The sequence below is a fragment of the Heptranchias perlo genome, unplaced genomic scaffold (assembly GCF_035084215.1).
Source record: "Heptranchias perlo isolate sHepPer1 unplaced genomic scaffold, sHepPer1.hap1 HAP1_SCAFFOLD_44, whole genome shotgun sequence".
In the NCBI taxonomy this organism is placed as follows: Eukaryota; Metazoa; Chordata; class Chondrichthyes; order Hexanchiformes; family Hexanchidae; genus Heptranchias; species Heptranchias perlo.
In genome coordinates, this window is record NW_027139453.1 from 9,192,549 (window position 1) to 9,202,399 (window position 9,851).

Genomic DNA, 9,851 nt, shown 5'->3' on the forward strand with positions numbered 1-9,851 from the left:
TGAATAACCTCACATTCCACCCCACCCCCATTTCCTGACATTATACTCCATCTGCCAACTTCTTGCCCACTCACTTAACCTGTCGATATCCCGGTGCAGACTCTTTGTGTCCTCCTCACAGCTTACTTTTCCACCTAGTTTTGTATTGTCAACAAACTTAGATACATTACACTCGGTCCCTTCATCACACTCACTAATAAAGATTATAAATAGCTGAGCCCAAAGCACTGATCCTTGTGGCACCCCATTAGTTAGAGTCTGCATGATTTTGAACACTTCTATCAAATCTACCCTTAATCTTTTGTGCTCTGAGGAGAACAATCCCAGCTTCTCCAGTCTATCCAAGTAATTGCAGTCCCTCATCCCTGATGCCATTCTGGTCAATCTCCTCTGCACCCTCTCTAAGGCCTTGAGATCCTTCTTAAAGTGTGGTGCCCAGATTTGAACACAAGACTCCAGCTGAGGCTTAAACAGTATTTTATAAAGTCTAGCATATATACACACACATATACACATACACACACACACATACACGGCTGCCCTCTCAGGTGGACATAAATTATCCTTTGGCACTATTTTGAAGAAGAGCAGAGGAGTTCTCCCCGGTGTCCGGAGGCCACTATTTATCCCTCAACCGACATCACTAAAAAACTCACGCACACACATATATACCAACACAATCAAAAAACATGTAAATACATATACACGCACACAAAAACACACTCACACAAACACACACACATATACACACATACATACACACACGCTTATATAGATACACACACATACACACACACTCTCGCACACATGCACACACTGACATACATATGCACACATACATACACCCACACATATGCACGCACATACACACACACAAACTCACATACATGCACACTTACATGCACACACGCTCACACACATATACGTACACATGCATACAGACACACAGTTACACTCACTTACATACACACACGCTCACACACATACACATGCAGAAATATACACACTCACATATGTACACACACATACATACACACTCACACATATACACACATACATGGACACACAGTCACCCACATAAACACAAACATACATACATACACACATATACACACACATAAACACACATTCACATACATATTTAAGCATACACACTCACTACTGAGGGAGCACTGCACTGCCAGAGGTACACAGGAACATGGGAAGAGGAGGAGGCCATTCAGCCCCTCGAGACTGTTCCAACATTCAATGAGACCATGGCTGCTATGTAACCTAACCCCATCTACCCGCCTTGGCTCCATATCCCTTAGTGTCCTTGGCTTGCTACCATCTACCAATCTCCGGTTTAACCTTATTAATTGAGCTAGCATCTATTGCTTTTTGTCGGAGAGAGGTCCTCACTCCTCCCACCGTTTGTGTGTAGAGGTATTTCCTAACTTCCCTCCTGAATGTCCTGGCACTGATTTTAAGGTTAAGTTCCCTTGTTCTTGACTTCCCACCAGCGGAACATAAGAACATAAGAACATAAGAAATAGGAGCAGGAGTAGGCCAATCGGCCCCTCGAGCCTGCTCCGCCATTCAATAAGATCATGGCTGATCTGGTCCTAACCTCAAATCTAAAATCATGTCCAATTTCCTGCCCGCTCCCCGTAACCACTAATTCCCTTTACTTCTAGGAAATTGTCGATTTCTGTTTAAAATGTATTTAATGATGTAGCTTCCACAGCTTCCTGGGGCAGCAAATTGCACAGACCTACCACCCTCTGGGTGAAGAAGGTTCTCCTCATCTCAGTTTTGAAAGAGCAGCCCCTTATTCTAAGAATATGCCCCCTCGTTCTAGTTTCACCCATCCTTGGGAACATCCTTACCGCATCCACCCGATCAAGCCCCTTCACAATCTTATATGTTTCAATAAGATCGCCTCTCATTCTTCTGAACTCCAATGAGTAGAGTCCCAATCTACTCAACCTCTCCTCATATGTCCGGCCCCTCATCCCCGGGATTAACCGAGTGAACCTTCTTTGTACTGCCTCGAGAGCAAGTATGTCTTTTCTTAAGTATGGACACCAAAACTGTATGCAGTATTCCAGGTGTGGTCTCACTAATACCTTATATAACTGCAGCAATACCTCCCTGTTTTTATATTCTATCCCCCTAGCAATAAAAGCCAACATTCTGTTGGCCTTCTTGATCACTTGCTGCACCTGCATACTAACCTTTTGATGTTCTTGCACTAGGACCCCCAGATCCCTTTGTACTCCAGTACTTTTCAGTTTCTCACCATTGAGATAATAACTTGCTCTCCGATTTTTCCTGCCAAAGTGCATAACCTCACATTTTCCAACATTGTATTGCATCTGCCAAATTTCCGCCCACTCACCCAACCTGTCTATATCACCTTGTAGTTTTTTTATGTCCTCCTCACTCTCTACTTTCCCTCCAATCTTTGTATCATCTGCAAACTTTGATATGTTACACTCGGTCCCCTCCTCCAAATCGTTAATATAGATTGTAATGAGTTGGGGACCCAGCACCGACCCCTGCAGAACACAACTGGCTACTGGTTGCCAGTCCCAGAATGTACCATTGATCCCAACTCTCTGCTTCCTGTTAGATAACCAATCCTGCACCCATGCCAGAATATCACCCCCAATCCAGTAATTCTTTATCTTGAGCAATAATCTTTTATGTGGCACCTTGTCGATTGCCTTCTGGAAGTCTAAATACATTACATCCACTGGTTCCCCTTTATCCACTCTGTACGTTATATCCTCAAAGAACTCAATCAAATTTGTCAGACATGACTACCCCTTCGTAAAGCCATGCTGACTTTGTCCTATTGAATTATGTTTATCCAAATTGGAAAAAAAAATCTCTCTCTCTACTCTATCAATTCCTTTCCAAATCCTAAAAATCACAAATCAAATCAACCCTTGCCATTCTACATTCCAGGAAATAAACTCCTCGTAACCCTTGGTGCCGACTTTCGGATGAGACGTTAAAACGAGGCCCCGTCTGCCCTCCAGGGTGGACGTAAAAGATCCCATGGCACGACTTCGAAGAAGAGCAGGGGAGTTCTCCCCGGGGTCCTGGGACAATATTTATCTCTCAACCAACACCACTAAAATAAAACGGATGACCTGGTCATTACATTGCTGTTTGTGGGATCTGGCTGTGCCTACATTGTCTGCTGCGTTTCCTACAGTACAATAGGGAGCACCCTTGAAAAAAAATACTTCATTGGCTGTGAAGCGCTTTGTGAAGTTCTGAGGTCGTGAAAGGCGCTATGTCCCATTGAAAGGAGAATGGGGTGGAATGTACCAACGACATTACACCTGATATTTCCCGTTCTACCCCATCACCTACAGTTAACACTCCCCCCATTGATCGACTCTCCGATATTCCCCGTTCTGACCTATCACCTACAGTTAACACTCCGCCCATTGATTGACTCTCCGATATTCCCCTTTCTGACCCTTAACCTACAGTTAACACTCCCCCCATTGATTGTCTCTCCGATATTCCCCTTTCTGACACATCACCTACAGTTAACACGCCCCCACATTGAATGACTCTCCGATATTCCCTTTTCTGACGCATCACCTACAGTTAACACGCCCCCATTGACCGACTCTCCAATATTCCCTCTTCTGACCCATCACCTACTTTTAATACTCCCCCCATTGATCGAGTCTCCGATATTCCCTGTTCTTACTCATCACCTGCAGTTCACACGTCCCCCATTGACAGACGCTCCAATATTTCCTTTTCTGACCCATCACCTACTTTTAGCACTCCCCCATTGATCGAGTCTCCGATATTCCCTGTTCTGACCCATCACCTACAGTTAACACTCATCCCATTTATCGATATTATTGCATTTGTTGATATTATTTAGCTGGGATCTGTTGTGTTGATGACCAATGTTGAGCTCAGAATACCTTATATTTGAGTTTCAGAAATGACGTCCAATAGTGAAGAGAATCCTCGAATAAAGATTGACGATATCTTGAAGAACTTCGATCGAGCGACCCTTCAGTTCGTCCTCAGACACATGTTAACCTTCAGAGACTTCACCCTCTGTATGACGGACCGTTTTGTTTTAACTCGGACTTTTATTGTATTAATTTGTTGCTTAGATATGAACAATTCGATAAGGTTAAGGGGAAATTTACCAGAATGGTACCATTGATGATGAACTTTAGTTACATGAAGAGACTGGAGAATCTGGGATTGAGTAATGTTTTTATACGCAGCGTGTTCTCGATGCGCCGCCTGAAAGGGCGGTGGAAACTGATTAAATAATAACGTTCAAAAGAGAACTGGATAAATACTTGAAGGGGAAAAAAATACAGGGCTATGGGGAAAGGGTGGGGAAGTGGGACTAATTGGATAGCGCTTTCAAAGAGCTGGCACAGGCATGATGGACAGAATGGCCTCCTGTGCTGTATCATTCTTTGATTCCATCATACTAAGTGAAGAATCAGAATTGGATAATTTGAATCCCCAGCCCTATTTTTTGAGGCCTTTACTGTGCCCTTCCCTGTCTAAAAGTCCTAACTATTGTATTTTTTGAACACTCTTGTGGTAATGTTAACTTTGGCGATATTGGAATGCCCTCAAACACCCTGCGTGCCTATCATTTTCCATTGAAAGATAGAGCGAATCTACGTTCATAGAGCATATGACATGACCACAAAACCACAAAGAGATCATCTGTTTTTAGTAATGTTGGTCGAGGGATAAATATTTGCCCCAGAACACTGGGGAGAACTTCTTTCCTTCCCCCTTCCTTCCCTCCTTCCATCCCTCCTTCCTTCCCCCTTCCTTCCCTCCTTCCATCCCTCCTTCCTTCCCTCTCTCCCTCCTTCCTTCCCCTATTCTTCCCTGCCTACTTCCATCTCTACTTCCTTCCCTAATTCCTTCCTTCCCTCCTTCCCTCCCTCCCTTCCTTCCTTTTCTCCCTCCCTCCTTGAATTGGTAAGGAGGAAGTAGACTTGTTAAATGTTAAAAAAGGCTTTTGTTTTATTCCCAGTTAAGGCCTCAGGAAGTCCGAAGACCCCCCGACAGTCCATCAGTGATCTCCTTCAGCGCTGTGATGAAAACTTGCTGGAGTTTTTGTTGAACCAACTCTTGGCATTCAGAAAAAATATTCAGCGTGAGTTATGCTGTTGTATTGTAACTGTTATTATTAATCATGATTTATCCAAACTCACCCCATAAGATCAGAAGAGATAGGAGCTGGAGTAGGTCATTTGGCCCTTCGAGGATGCACCGCCATTTAATGAGATCATGGCTGATCTGATTTGTACCACAACTCCACTTTCTTCCCTTTTCCCATATCCTTTGACTCCCTTGCTGATCAAAAATTTGCCTCACTCAGCCTCGAATGTATTCAATGACTCAGCCATCATGACTTTTTGAGGTAAAAAATTCCAAAGATTCGCGACTGTGTACAGTTCTGGTCACCCTATTATATAAAGGATATTATTAAACTAGGAAGAGTGCAGAAAAGATTTACTAGGATGCTACCGGGACTTGATGGTTTGACTTAGAGGGAGAGGTTGGATAGACTGAGACTTTTTTCCCTGGAGAGTAGGAGGTTTAGGAGTGATCTTATAGAAGTCTATAAAATAATGAGGTTCATAGATAAGGTAGATAGTCAAAATCTTTTCCCAAAGTTAGGGGAGTCTATAACGACGGGGCACAGATTTAGGGTGAGAGGGGAGAGATACAAAAGGGTCCAGAGGGGCAATTTTTTCACTCAAAGGGTGGTGAGTGTCTGGAACGAGCTGCCAGAGGCAGTATTAGAGGCGGGTACAATTTTGTCTTTTAAAAAGCATTTGGACAGTTACATGGGTAAGATGGGTATAGAGGGATATGGACCAAGTGCAGGCAATTGGGACTAGCTTAGTGGTATAAACTGGGCGACATGGACATGTTGGGCCGAAGGGCCTGTTTCCATGTTGTTAACTTATTTGATTCTATGACCCATGGGAGAAGAATTTCCTCCTCATTTCTGTCTTAGACGGGCGACCCATTATTCAGAGACTGTGCCCCTAGTTTTAGATTCCCCCATGAGTGGTAACAACCTCTCAGCATCGACCCCATCGAGTCCCCTCAGAATTTTATATGTTTCAATAACATCTCCTCTCATTCTTCCTAACTCCAATGAGTATGGACCCAAACTGTTTAATCTTTCCTCATATGACAACCCTTCCGTACCCGGAATCTACCGAGTGAACCTTCTCTGTACTGCCTCCAACGCAAATGTATCCTTCCTTAAATAAGGACACCATAGCTGTACGCAGTACTCCAGGTGTTATCACACCAGCACCCTGTACAGTTGGAGTATGAATCCCCTGCTTTACACTCCATCCCCCTCGAAATAAAGGCCAATATTGCATGTGCCTTCCCAATTAACTGCTGCACCTTTATGTTGACATTTTGTGTTTCATTTACGAGGACACCCAGATCCCTCTGTACGCCAGCATTTTGTAGTATTTCTCCATTCAAATAATATTTTGCTGTTTGATTTTTCCTACCAAAGTGAATGATTTCACATTTTCCTACATTATATTCCATCTGCCAAGTTTTTGCCCATTCGCTTCATCCTGTCAATGTCCCTTCGCAGACACCTTGTTTCCTCGTCGCAACTTGCTTTTCCACCTATCTTTGTATCATCAGCAAATTTGGCCACAATACACTAAGTTCCTTCATTTAAGTCATTGATATATATTGTAAATAGATGAAGCCCCAGTACTGATCCCTCCCGCACCCAACTAGTTACAGATTGCCATTTCGAAAATGACCCTTTTATCCCGACTCTTTATTTTCTGTTGGTTAGCCAATCCTCTGTCCATGCCAATATATTACACCCAACACCATGAGCTCTTATCTTGTGCAGTAACCTTTTATGTGGCACCTTATAAAATGCCTTTCGGAAATCCAAACATACTGCAACCATTGGTTCCCCTTTATCCATCTTGCCCGTTACTTCCTCAAAGAACTCTAATAAGATTGTCAGACACGATTTCCCCTTCATAAAACCACGTTTACTCTCCTTATGAGTCTCCAAATGCCCTGCTACTATTTCCTTAATAATGAATTCTAGCATGTTTCCAATGACAGATGTTAGGCTAACTGGTCTATAGTTACCTGCTTTCTGTCTCACTCCATTCTCGAATAGGCGTGTTACGTTAGAGGTTTTCCAATCCACTGAGACCTTTCACGAATTCTGGAAGATTACAACCAATGCATCCACTATCTCTGTAGCCACATCCTTTAAGACCTTCGGATGCAAACCCTCAGGTCCAAGGGACTTGTCAGCCTTTAGACCCATTAGTTTACCTAATACTTTCTCTCTCCCCTTCGCCCCTTGATTATATATTATCATTGTTATGTTGTTCGTGTCTTCTACTGTGAAGACTGATACAAAATATCTGTTCAATTCCTCTGCCATTTCCTTGTTTTCCATTATTATTTCCCCAGTCTCACCATCTAAGGGACCAATGATTATTTAGCTACCCTCTACCTTTTTATATACTTGTAGAAGCTTTTACAGTCAGATTTTATATTTCTTGCTAGTTTTCTGTCATAATTTATTTTCTCCCTCTTTATTATTCTTTAGTCATCCTTTTCTGGTTTTTAAAGTTTTCCCAATCTTTGGGCTCACCAGTAATTTTTGCCGTCTTGTAAGCTTTTTCTTTAACCTGATACCATCCTTGACTTCCTTAGCTAGCCATAGTTGGTTCACCCTTTGTGTAGAGTCTTTCCTCCTCACAGGGATATATTTTTGTTGAGTCATAAAATATCTGTTTTAATGTTTGCCATTGCTTATACACCATCATACCATCGAATCTGTTTACCCACTACACTTCAGCTAATTCTGCCCTCATTCCTTTGTAATTGCCCTTATTTTAGTTTAATACATTAGTTTCAGACTCAAGATCCTCACTCTGAAACTGGATATGAAATTATATCATGTTATGATCACTGCTTCCAAGGGGATCCTTTACTTTGAGATCATTAATTAATCCTGTTTCGTGACCCATTACCAGATCAAAAATGGACTGATCCCTAGTTGATTCCACGATGTAGTGGTCCAACCAACAGCCCCGAAAACATTCTGTGAACTCCTCCTTAGGACTACTTTTGCCAATTTCATTTGTCCAATCTATGTGAATGTTAAAATCGCCCATGATTATTGCATTACCTTTTCTACAAGCCCCCTTTATTTCTTGATTTATCCTTTGCCCTACAGAGTAGCCACCGTTACGTGGCCGATATACTACTCTCACCATTGATTTATTTCCCTTGCTATTTCTTACCTCCACCCAAATTATTTCGACATCTTGATCTTCTGAGCCAGGATAATTTCTCACCCAGTCCCGTTCTCCCCTCACCCCTGTGCTCGCTGACCTACATTGGCTCCCGGTCCGGGAACGCCTCGATTTTAAAATTCTCATCCTTATTTTGAAATCACTCCACATCCTCTCCCCACCCTTTCTCTTTAACCTCCTCCAGCCATACAACCCTCCGAGATCTTTGCGCTCCTCCAATTCTGGCCTCTAGGACGTCCCCGATTTTAATCGATCCACCAATGGGGGCCGTGCCTTCAGTTGCCTCGGCCCTGAGCTCTGGAATTCCCTCCCTAAACCTCTCCGCCTCTCTCTCCTCCTTTACCAAGCTCCTTAAAACCGACCTCTTTGACCCAGCTTTTGGTCACCTGTCCTAATATCCATTTCACAGGTGCTTCACAGGAGTGATTATGGAACAAAATTTGAGACTTAGCCACGTAAGGAGAGATAAGGACAGGTGACCGAAAGCTTGGATTCATCACTAAACCACATTATCTCACATCACATTGCTGTTTGTGGGATCTTGCTGTGCACAATATTACACAACATTACAGCAATGAGTAAACTTCGAAAAGTACTTTATTGTCTGTGAAGTGCTCCGGGACGTCCAGAGGTGATGAAAGGTGCGATCGAAATCGAAGTTCTTCCTTTGATGTACATTTCCTGAAATACCTGCTCCAGATTTCAAACATTTGCTTATTATTTGTCTAAATTTTGTGAGTTGCACGTTCAATTTCTCCTATTTTGCAGGGACTGCTCCCCGCGATGAAAGGGACGAGAGTAAGACTCATCGTCAAAACATCGACGATCTCCTCGACCGGGCGGAGGAGGCCGATCTGAGAGGCTTTGAGCAGATCATATCGAGTTACATCTCAATGACCCAGAGTAGGTCACTTTACCTGTTGGTTACGATCTCTCAAAGTTCATTAACGTCCACGGGTTAATTGTCAATCAGAAACCTCACGAACATATTGGGGGTTGAATTTCAACTTGCATTAGGCCCAAAACGAGCGTAGAGGATCGGACTCCAATTGTTGGAGAAAGAAAAATCGGTGTATAACAACAATAACATGCGTTTATATAGCACCTTTATCATCCCAGGGTGCTTCACATGAGCGATTATCAGACAGAAGGCTGACACAGAGACAAAGAAGGACAGGTTTCAATGAGGGTGTTAAAGGAGGAGAGAGAGGTGAGAGGCAGAGAGGTTTAGAGAGGGAATTCCAGAGCTTAGGGCCCAGGTAGCTGAAGGCATGGCCGCCAATGGTGGAGCGATGGGAATCGGGGATGCGCAAGAGGCCAGAATTGGAGCAGCACAGAGACCTCGGAGGGTTGTGGGGTCTGGAGGAGGTTACAGAGATAGGGAGAGGGCGAGGGGCATGCCGAGATCTCGGAGGGTTGTAGGGCTGGAGGACGTTACAGAGGTAGGGAGAGGGCGAGGATCATGCAGAGATCTCGGAGGGTTGTAGGGCTGGAGGAGGTTACAGAGAT